Below are 11484 nucleotides of genomic sequence, written 5' to 3' on the forward strand. Positions count from 1 at the left end.
GATTCATTTCAGACTTCCATTCATTAACTTGACTTTTTTATTGTCTTTACGGTAAACGAAGTACCGTTTTTTTGTTGTTGGTGTGTCTGCAAGTGCATAAGCAAAGATGACAATAAAGGAAATATTCAACCGAGCTCAATGTGAGCACAAGGTTGATTTTTCATAGAATAATGACAGAGGATGTTTATATTGAAATGGTTGATATTTTGATGATTCTAAGCCTCACGATGGAGTTTGTTGTCAGACTGATATCCATTTTCAACTACAGTTGAAAACACGATTTTCACATTTATTCATTCAACCTGTATTTAAATCCCGAGGAATCACAGAGAGCAGGAAGGCTGAATGAATCAATATGAAGTACAACATGAAAAATTTGTAATCATGATGTAAACGGACCTCTAAGTACACTTGTGTCCAGCTGTAACATTTACCAGCCATCAGCCATGAGCAGTATTTCCTAATTCAGACTTTATATAAAGGACTTCAAATACTAGGCAGCCAGAGGGCAGAGCTGAATATGAATTACAGATTTTAATAATCGTAAGCAGTACCACCACAGATATTTGGTTTGGATTCAACCAGCTCCGGCTTTGAGAAGTTAAAGGAATACGATGACATGAGGGGAACTCCCCAGAGATAAATGACAGTAGCTTGATTTAATTTAACATGTAGAAAGCAAACACCTCAACAATCTCTGTATAAAGACGTTCAAAAATGTATGTACTCAACCAAGCATCTAATGATTAATAACCTTATTTGTTAAGTCCACACACAAACATGCAAAAACATCATGATAACCAATATGGTTTTATGTGGGATTTCATGTAAGAAATAGCTTCTGGTGGTTAGCAGCCTAGCAGGGTGAAAAATCGAAACTGCTACTTTAATTAAAGATAATAAAATAAGAATTAATTTTTCAATGAAGAACATTGTAGTGTTATTTTTTATGTATATTTTATGATTTATGTGAGCTACTGGATACATAAATTTCATCAAGGAGGTAAAGTATCCATATAAAGTTCCATTAAAATTCACAGATTTTGAGTGTGTGTGTGTGTGTGTGTGTGTGTGTGTGTGTGTGTGTGTGTGTGTGTGTGTGTGTTATTCTTAGGTATCTTCATGTTATGCTTGCAGATTAAGTGTGTTTGACCAGGTAAGGTCACAGAGTCATACTGAGGATTTCTCTCAGTGAGACACTCGGAAACACACACCTTTCTCTCTCTTTTTAACTGGCACACACGTTTACACACACTCACACACACGCGCGCGCGTGCACACACCATTAATCACCGGTGCAGTTTTGAATAAATTATTAACTCTCAGTTGCAGTTTCTCATATGTGATGGGCTCAAGTGCTGAATTGGACTTTTTGGTTGTTTGAAGAGCAGCGCAAACACGTCGCGCAACACTCAATTACAGATGATAAGAATTAAATGATCAAAACCTCTTTTGTAACGATTCTCTCCTCTGTTTGTTAAGCTACTTAAACTCACTCACGCAAACGTTTGAATATTTCTTTGACGTTTGTATGCTAATATTTGAAATTCCACCACAGGGTGTTGGTTGGTGCAACTAAAAAATAACAAACAATCGATGTGCGTCTTTATGAATTATCGTCATATACTTGTCTGCACGCAGGCTACATGTGCAACCACTTATCAGCCAGTTCAATTGGCCTCATAGTGAGATGCCCAATGATACTAAAAGTGCCTGATGGTGTGTGAGCTTTTGCGAATGTATTTTTAGCAGTGAAGACTCAGGGATCCCAGGACCTCTCCCTTGTGATAAGCAGTGGCCAAAGTCCGCTAGCTAGCCGAGGCCTGAAGAACAAATAGGGAACACACACACACACACACACACACACACACACACACATACAAAGCCAGTGTTTAATGGACTAACACATGAGGCTTAGTTGCAGTGCGATGTGGCGGTTCGAGGGAAAACCCTTTGTTTGCACGTGGAGGAGCAATTTAGGGGCAAGACTCAGGTTAGGTAAAGGTGAGATGACATCATCAAAACAATTGGTGTCTATGAGGAGGTCATGCAGAGTTTAGGGTGAAAGAGGTGTCGCTGTGGTGAAAATGTTGAAAGAGGATGTGATGGCTTGTCAAAAAAAACAACAACTCTGCTGCTTCAGAGAATAGAAACTGCACCTCAATCCAGGAGCAAATGTCGGATAACAGGAGGAATATTTCTGTTGGGATGGAGAAAAAAGTTAAACTGAGTTGAAAATGCAGACAGAGAGAGAGACAAAGAGAGAGAGAGAGAGAGAGAGAGAGAGGGAATGTTAGCGGAGAAGAGAGGGGAGATGCCACCAGACAGGAGGAGCAGTGGAAAACAAAAGAGGCTCCACATACTGCTCTGTCTTATCTGCCTGAGGGTCTTATCCACCACTGGCTCTGTTAGTGTAACCCCATTCCCTCCCTCCCTGCTGGCCGCTCTCCTTCCACCTCATCCCTCGATCTCCAACCACCACCACCTCCTCCTCCTCCTCTCTCCTCTCCAGCCGGCAGTGGACCCCGTTATCAGGACAAGGCTGACGTCAGGGGGCCCACTGTTGCTGGAGCCGGAGACGGAGGCTGATAGCGCAGCAGAGGCTGCTTCCACACAGGCTGTGGGAACTGTGGACCCAACCCACCTTAACACGGTGACCCTGCACGTCCACCACGAGCACACACATGAAAACACCCACCGAGGTGAGGATGTGCGCTATATCTGTTTGTCTCCGCTACGAACATTTTTCCAGATTTCCCAAGATGCCGATTAAACATTTCAAACACACTGTAAACGAGCATGTCTTAAATAAACATCTCCACAACAGATATAAATTCTGCAGTTAATGAGCTGTTCCTTATCAAAATTCCCAACGAGTGAATATCTCAATATTCGGATCTTCTCATTCCCCTCTTCAGAAATAGCCTCTTCTTCTTCTTTTTTTTGCCTCATTTGTCCCAAGGTAGCCACATAACTGTTTATCATTATTGTCACAATATTTCAACATCCAATGGCTTCCACTCAACAAAAGTTCAGTGGGTCACTTCATAAATTAGTCTCACTTTCAAAACACTAATATCCCAAGAATGCTGATAAAACTGGATATCAGATGTTCTTCAGAGCGATGTCATTTAGGGTGATGATGAAGCTGAGGTCACTTCTTAGCTCATGTGTCTCCATATAGTTGACAGGTTATGATGTCAGAGTTGGTTTTAGTCCACGAGGCATAAATTCACCAGAGGAGAAATGAGGGAATTGATTGCCTGCGACTAGGTTAAGGAGACACTTAGCCTCAAGTGTTGGAACACTTCCCTTCCTCACGCGTGAGGCCAGAACGTTTACTACTATAGGAACACAGCAGCTCAGTTGTACGCTCGCGATGGGTGTCTGTCACAGTGGCCACCAAACTGTTGTAGTTCATCCTTGAGTCCCGTTGGACGTTTGTGGAAAGTTTTGGAGAAATTTCCAGAGGTATGTCACCCTGTGAGGTGACAGCGACCTTTGATTACGAAAGTCATTTTTGAGTCCTAGTAGATGTTTGTAGTAAATGTACCAATTACCAAGATATGCCGTTTGCGCGAGGTGACAGTGACCTTTGATCGTTGAGGTGTTTTCAGTTCATCCTTGAGTCCCATTGCGGCAAATGCTGGGAAATTCTCTCCAGGTGTTTCAGAGAGTTGGCGCTTATGTGAGGTGACCTCCCCCCTTGACCTTTGACCACCAAAATCTTTTGAGTTCATATACCTTAATCTCAGTGGACATTTGAACCAAGTTTAAAGAAATTCCATCCAGGTGTCAATGAGTGTGTGCGTGTGTGTATGTGTGTGTGTGTGTGTTTGTGTGCGTGTGCGTGTGCGTGTGCGTGCACGCGCACCAGGTCGCTGGGTCCAAGTCTGATTCTGGCGGGGGAGTGAGCAGGCTGCCACAGATGAAGTTGGCAAGTTTCACATCATTAGTTGCAGGTGCAGCACTCCCCCCTCAAAAAAACACCCACCCATGTCATCTAAACCTTGTTAATTATCATCCCTCACAATCAGAATATCTACCAAAACCTCCTGTTCGGCCACTTAATTCTAGTTTGACACATTTACAGTAACGGGAGGGAATGGAAGCATCAATCTGCCTGTTCCTCACGCGTACATTTTCACATCTTCCTACGCTCATCTCAGATGCTGTCTGAGATGGATCTGTCGGATGGGGAGTGGAGACACTTATCTGTGTGTTGTCCTCGATAAGACGAAGAAGATTTGTAACGGTTGTGGTGGGTCAGTTCCGGATTAGTGTGTGTGTGTGTGTGTGTGTGTGTGTGTGTGTGTGTGTGTGTGTGTGTGTGTGTGTGTGTGTGTGTGTGTGTGTGTTTGACTATTGCTCTTTCTCACTCTGACCTTTCTCAGTCGAGCAAGTAGGAGGAACAAAAGACTGGCCTTGACAGAGGCCGAGGAGGGGTGAGATGTAGAGTAAGAAGGAGACCGTTGTTTCAGAGCTCCTCTAGCTGTCATTTTTATTTCTCACTCTCTTTGTCTGACTCCCTAAATTTCACTAGTGGCCACAGTGGCCTTGGGTGTAAATAACTGCAAAATAAGTTTCAGGGAGGTGGAGTTGAGCTGGCGAGGAAGGAAAAACAACAGGAGATGAACTTGAGGTGCACTCTCAAGAATAGTTTGATGCATGAGAAGAAGCACACTGAACAAGCATGAGTTTGGCACCAGTGTTGGATTGGGAACTTCCAAAGTGTGGATGAAAAAAATTAAGTCGTCACCTATAATATATGGAATGTAAATTCAGCATTGAATGCCGAGGCTGAAAATTTCAGTCCACACGCACCGTTGTTGTTGTTGGTGCTGCTGGCAACATGTAAATTCTCCAATTCCAATGAAGACAGATCACACACAAGACCAAAGACAGTAGTTTTGTGGTACATTTTACATGAGTTCAGGAGATTTAAATCATTTCAAACTATAGTATTCACTGTGATTATATTCCTCCGCGCTGTGGGCGTGTCACAGTGCCCTTGCCCTTTGACCGTCAAAATCTTTTCAGTTCACCCTTTGGTCCCACAGAGGTTTTCACCTCATTTAAAGAAGTTTCTTGAAGGTGTTACAGTTATGTCGCGTTCATGTAAAGTGACATTGACCTTTGACCTTCCAAATTCATTCAGTTCATCCTTGAGTCCCAGTGGATATTTGGGATGGATAGAAACCAAGAGGCATAAACATGCTTGTCCTCCTTTTTTTCGCTCTGTCTGATGAAGCTACATGATTGCAAAACTAAAACAGGGAAGTTCCCTTTCAATAGGCAACAGCAGTGTTGTTTTTCATGTAATTAAACAAGTGTCAGCGGACCCTTCTACCAGCAGTGTGCCATGCTCTCCGTGTCCATGCCTCATCTCTTCCCTCTGAGTGACATGATAACAGAATGCCTCATTAGTCTTTTTAATTGGTCCAGATCTGTTGTGGTGGTCTGGCCAGATGCCAGTCTAAAGTAAACCAGTGGACACTGTGCAGGCCAACCAACAGATCACAGAGCACCCAATCAAGAAGTCGACTCATCACTGAGACCGAAGCACCTGGACTGGAATCGTCTTCTTCCAACGATTTTGGTCTTTAGAATAAAAAGAGATTAAACTTTTATTTTTAAAAAGTTTCTGTTTTCTCAAAGAACCCATTTCTTAAAAAAAATAAAATAAAAAAAAATCCACTCCTTTTATCTGACAGCTTTTTGGCTAAACTTTGAATAGTGTAAAATTTCTAAGTTTAACTTTTAGCCTTATAGGGAGTCTGCTTTGTCTTATGAGTGTATGTTTGCCATCAAGAGATTTTTTAATTTGGAGTTCACTTTATTTTCAACAGGCGCCTGCTTTCTCCCCACATGCTGGAACCCCCTTTTTATGCTTCTCTAGTGTGCAAAAGTATAAATGTGCAAATAAAGAGTGTTTGTGTGTGTGTGTGTGTGTGTGTGTGTGTGTGTGTGTGTGTGTGTGTGTGTGTGTGTGTGCGTGTGCGCGCGCTGTGGCTTCTATAGCTTACGGGGAATCCATCAAAGCTTATCATTATAAGTAAACATGACAGAGTGGACAAAATGTCTTGTGCGCCGCCAGACCTGCTATCTAACTGCAAAGCCATATCTGTGATGATGGACTGATGTGGCGCTGGCTTGGACTAAGCAGAGTCTGAGTGTGAGAGTGGGAGTGTATGTATGCACACACACATGCACGCACCCACACACACACACATACATCAAAAAGAACACACATCTTGCAGACGCAGCATTCATATCTTTTGTTTCTCAGAGGAATATTACTTCTATAGTACATAAAATGTTGACTTATCGCACAATCATAAATTCAGACACACACTCATAAGTCATACAGAAATTTATAGCTGTTATTTATTGGCCAGTTTTGCTGCCGCATGATTTTTTTTTTCTTCTGAAAACTGATTATTACTGTACAACAAGCCTCTTTATAAGACAGATGAGATCAGAAGAGAGTGAAAGAGTGCTCTCAGTTATGTAAGCTAATAGTTCATGTACTCATTAATTGTAGACCTTTGCCAGTGGAATCGATGCAATCTCGTACATCTCTTTACATTATTTTTTGCTTTGCTTGATATAAGGTTTCTTAGCCTATGTGCGTGTTCAGCCTGTGTGTTCCTCTACTTGTTACAACACCACTGATAAGCAGGGTAAACAACCATGCACTGTTTGCTCCTCTACCACAGTCATGTGATCCAAAAACACTAATGAGAGTGTGCTCCAGAGGGTGATATTCTCCATATATATATATAGAGAGAGAGAGAGAGAGAGAGAGAGAGAGAGAGAGAGAGAATACCGATTCCGCTGGCAAAGGTCTACAATTAATGAATACATTAAATATTAGCTTATAACTGAGAATATATATAGATATACACACACGCACACACACACACACACACACACACACACACACACACACACACACACACACACACACACACACACACACACACATATATATGTATACTTTTCCTTCAGGTTTCCATCATTCTTATTTAAAGTACATCTTCTTGTGCTGTCCAAGACCCAGAACGCCAACACTGATAACCTTTTGCCTGCTGTTTAGTTCCTGGGGTCAAAGGTCATGTGCTGCAGCGCCTCTGCTGGGTTGGCAGATTGACAGTGGGTGTAGTGGCACTGGATGGTGTACAGTAGAGAGCCCATTCAAGCCGTATCGCCATCACTTTCATTCCCCTGTCTATCTCTGTGCTCTGTAAGTGTGTGTGTGTGTGTGTGTGTGTGTGTGTGTGTGTGTGTGTGTGTGTGTGTGTGTGTGTGCTTGTGGTAGTGGGGGTGGGGGGATCATTAGCTTCATAGTAACCTAGGAGGTCATTCTTGTCTGTACTCCTCTTGACCACCAAAGGAGTGGCATTTATCTCAATCATGCAAATTTAGAGCAATAAAAAATAAATTTAAATTTTTAATTTTACAACAATTAAAAAAAAAGTGAGATCAGGACGAATTTGTTAGCTTGCATGATCTAACAGTAAATTGTGTTGTGGAGTTGATTATTAAATTGGGTCAGTTTAAACTCGGAAACCTTTGCTGCACTGGCTAATCAAATGCAATAACTTATGTAGCTTAGCATATCGTCACTCAAGATGTAGTTTTCAAAAATAGCAGCTTTGTAGGAGCATTTTTAAGGGAAATATATCAGTTAACATCTTTTTTAAGAGCCAGACAAGAAGACAGATACCCTTCTATCTTCCGTGAGTGGAGTAGGAAGCTGAAACCCACAAAGACTAGCTAACCTCAAGTTAGCTTTGCACATAAACGTTAGCCATTTATATCAAGGTCACTGTGCTCTCCCAGGTATTTGATCTACATCAGTATTAGACAGTTTTGATATATGATTCATAGTCATAATCTTAAAAATTATATCTGCTTTCAGCTCCCACATTTCTTACATCTCATTTGGGTCCCAGTTAGCTTAACATAGCAACAACAACAAAAGTGTAAAAGAATTCAGCGTTTAAATGAACCCAATGAGGGAAGATGAGGAAATATTTTACACAATAAAAAAAAGTAACCAAAATATTTACTGTACTTTATAACAATGACTTTTTAAAGACTATATTTTTTCTTCCTCTTGTGTCAGCTTGATATATGAACTTCTACATCTTTCAAAGCTAACAGCTGTTGAAGATTTCAAGTAGGAATCTTAATCCTGCTGCAGATTTATTGCCCTCATTTGCTCTGTTAACTATTTTTGAAAGATTTCTTGTCCTAATTGGCTTTTTGCACAATATTCTGTCAGAATCCTTATATCCTCTTATAAACAAGAGATAAAACCTGATGTTTTTGATGTATTGCTGCAATTCTTTCACAGGTTTACTTCATTAGAAAGAATTATGAGCCCCGTATATATTTCTTATCAATCATCATTTGTGTGATAAATGCGTTTTCAGTGTTTAGGTTCTGTGGCTTCCCGCTGCCGTAGTGTACTTGGATTTATCAGCGGTTGTAGTCTAAACTAGAAGTGTATGACGTCTGAGCAAAAATGATTTTAGATCTCTTCAAGGCCTGTCCTGTGTCAGACCTTTGTAAAGGCAACAGATCCAAGTAAGATATCGTCTATATTTGCCCTGACTTAACAAAAAAGTCAATAACAAATTTCTAAAAAGGGTGGTCTATTTGTTTAAAGTCTTCTTGGAACCCAAAAGATTATAAATTATTGTAAAAAATGCAACCATTAATTATTACCAAAATTGATCATCTCACCGTGTCAATAGTTTTAATGGAAACTCTTTGTATTCACAGAAAAGCATCTCTAAGGTTTTAAGTTATTTCTGATCAAATCTGATAGATCTGGTTGGCCCACTACAGGGTGAGTACGTCAAGATGTGGAAAAACCTTGCCATTTATAGTCGCCACTGGGTGGCGCTAGGACCGACTCCATGCGTCGTTATGGTTTCCCTCAACGAAAAGGAGATGTTAATATTCAATACTGGATTATTGCCAAAAAAAAGAGGCAAACAACACTTCAGACTTACACATTTTGTTTTGCAAGATAAACATGATAAACAAATATCCGTATTATGAATTCTGAGGTAATATATGCAAATACTGGAAGCACAAAGCTAACATGAATACTATGAATGGACTACACCGCTGACTTCGATGTCACCAGTACTAGCTTTGTACTTCTGTTTACATTCAGTCACTTGTTAGCAAACACCATTTTGACATATATTAACACTTCTTAACACAAAATGCATGAATGCAGGGTTTCCTGCATATTAAGCCCCATGTTAAGCTCGTATGAACCACTGACCTTACCTCAGGCATTAAACAAATAGACCACCCTTTTTCAAAATTTTGTTAAAGAAAAGTCTGAAGTTAAAATTTTAAAAGAAAAGTGATTTTAAAAAAAGAAATTAAACAGAACAAAGGGTGGTTGTCCTGTTGCTGTCACATGGACATTTTGATGCTCATGAAGGGGGAGATGATACACAGAACCACGGGGTCCCTGCCAACACAAACCCTGCTCCCAGTGAAACAGTGCCCCAGAATCTTTTGCTTCACAAAGGGTACAAGGAGAGGAGGGGGTGGAGCAGTCGATGAGAGTCTGAACAGGCCGTAGGAGGGACACACCGGCGCCATGGCGATCCCCAAGACAACTTATCTCCTCTCTCACAATGATAGCGCTTGTCAAAATAAATGCCAAGATACATAGTCAGACAGCAACTAGTTAACTCCTGGATGGTCCAGTCACATGGCCGGCTGCCGGCGTCTCTGTCTCTGTCCCCGTCTTGGAGTAAGAACGTTCCATAAACACACAATTTTTCGTTAACTCATATAGCTTCACTTCAAATATGGTAGAAAACAGCTTTATTTACATCTAAATGACATTTCACATCATAAATGAGGGTTGGATAAATGGAAGTGTTGAGACACTTTTACAACAGTCTCCGTTTTACGCTTGAAACACACGGTTGTGAATCTCTTCTTTTCTTTAATTTATGAAGCCACTTTTAAAAAGAAGGCATAGATAGAATCAAATATCTATCCAAATATAAGTGAACTGTAATGTGCCTTCCTCACCTTTTGAGAACCTGTTTGTTTTTATACTTGTTGTCAAATGTCGCCACCTAGCGGTACAGAGAGGCTCAGGAGCGTTATCAATTGAATTCTGCATTTCTTCCTCAGATTTAATTTCAATATTTCATTAGCAGGGACAGTTCTAACCAATGACAACCACTTGATTTGCTGTGATGCAACTACGTCGTGCCCATTTGCACTGTCGCATCAGTCATACAGCATTTTATTTTACTGGATCTTGCTTCACGTTTTTGTATGGCTCAGATTGATTATGAATTATTCATTTCAGTTTACTGGATTTAATCTTGTATCGTAATGAGGGCTGACAAGAGTCTATGTCTTGTGGAATTTCCCTTGAGACTGGCAAAGTTTTATATATCTCTCACTCTCTTAACATCAAAATTCTACTTTCGAAGAACTATTTTGCCACCAACGTATAACTGTATAACTGATGAAAAATTCATGAGAATTTGTTTTTAAGCTTGGTTTTAGTTTTGTTTTGTTTTTTTTTGCTGTATGTTGTAAAGGATTGCACTGTTTTTTTATGTAATTCATTTGACAATATCGCACGTGTACTTTTTTCTTCGAATTACAGTTTATTTAGAGATGTAATAAAATAAGATCAGCATTCAAGCTCTTCACCACACAAAAAGGGTGAGAGAAATTGTTCTTCGGGGAAACATCAAACTATGAACTGATACTTCAAAAGAGCAACAAAGCTTTAAAAATGCAATCATGGTGATAAGATAATATGGTGAAGTTGTTCTGTTTACTCGTCTGCAACTGACTGAAGTTAAAGGGACTAAGAAACAGAGCAGTTATTCGAAAACTGCTGCAACAAATGAAGAATTTCCTTATTATGCAACTGAAGTTTTGGAAATACCACAAAACCATAATTAATATTGTTAAAATTGGACAAACAAAATGTTTACGATTCTCTCTTAAAGTACGTTGTCTTACATGTCGTTGTCCTTTTTGCTTTTTCTCAGCAATATGGTTGTGTTTTTAAAATTAGTGAAAAATGTTCCCTGACCGGGAATCGAACCCGGGCCGCGGCGGTGAGAGCGCCGAATCCTAACCACTAGACCACCAGGGATTGATATCATGTAAATGACATTGATGTAATTGAGGTTTTTGATCCTATCCTCACTATGTCTGCATGGCTATGTATTTATTATACTGTTGTCTATCGTTAGCTACCACGCTGTTATGCCGCCACGTTTGTGTAAACCGGGTTAGTCTAAACAACCTCGGCTAACATTGCAGGTACATTAGCGAGCTAACAAGCTAACTGTAAACTTACATCGTCACCTTCATAAAATAATCGCCTCAGTCATTTTTTTCAAGTTTTTCGGAAAACTCTGAATAACTGGGGACAAAACATCATAAGGAGTTGTTTTAGGCGACAAT

At 40.3% G+C, this 11484-nt stretch overlaps 1 non-coding gene across 1 annotated transcript; it reads right to left on the minus strand.

Annotated features, from left to right (window-relative positions):
- Nucleotides 1-11098: 11098 nt before the first annotated feature.
- On the minus strand, nt 11099-11170 carry trnae-cuc (transfer RNA glutamic acid (anticodon CUC)). The gene has a single exon. It is a non-coding gene; the product is annotated as a tRNA-Glu (tRNA).
- Nucleotides 11171-11484: the final 314 nt, after the last annotated feature.

This window comes from Aulostomus chinensis, chromosome 20 (assembly GCF_037954235.1).
Source record: "Aulostomus chinensis isolate RoL2024-O1b breed Wild chromosome 20, RoL_Achi_v1.0, whole genome shotgun sequence".
Classification (NCBI taxonomy): Eukaryota; Metazoa; Chordata; class Actinopteri; order Syngnathiformes; family Aulostomidae; genus Aulostomus; species Aulostomus chinensis.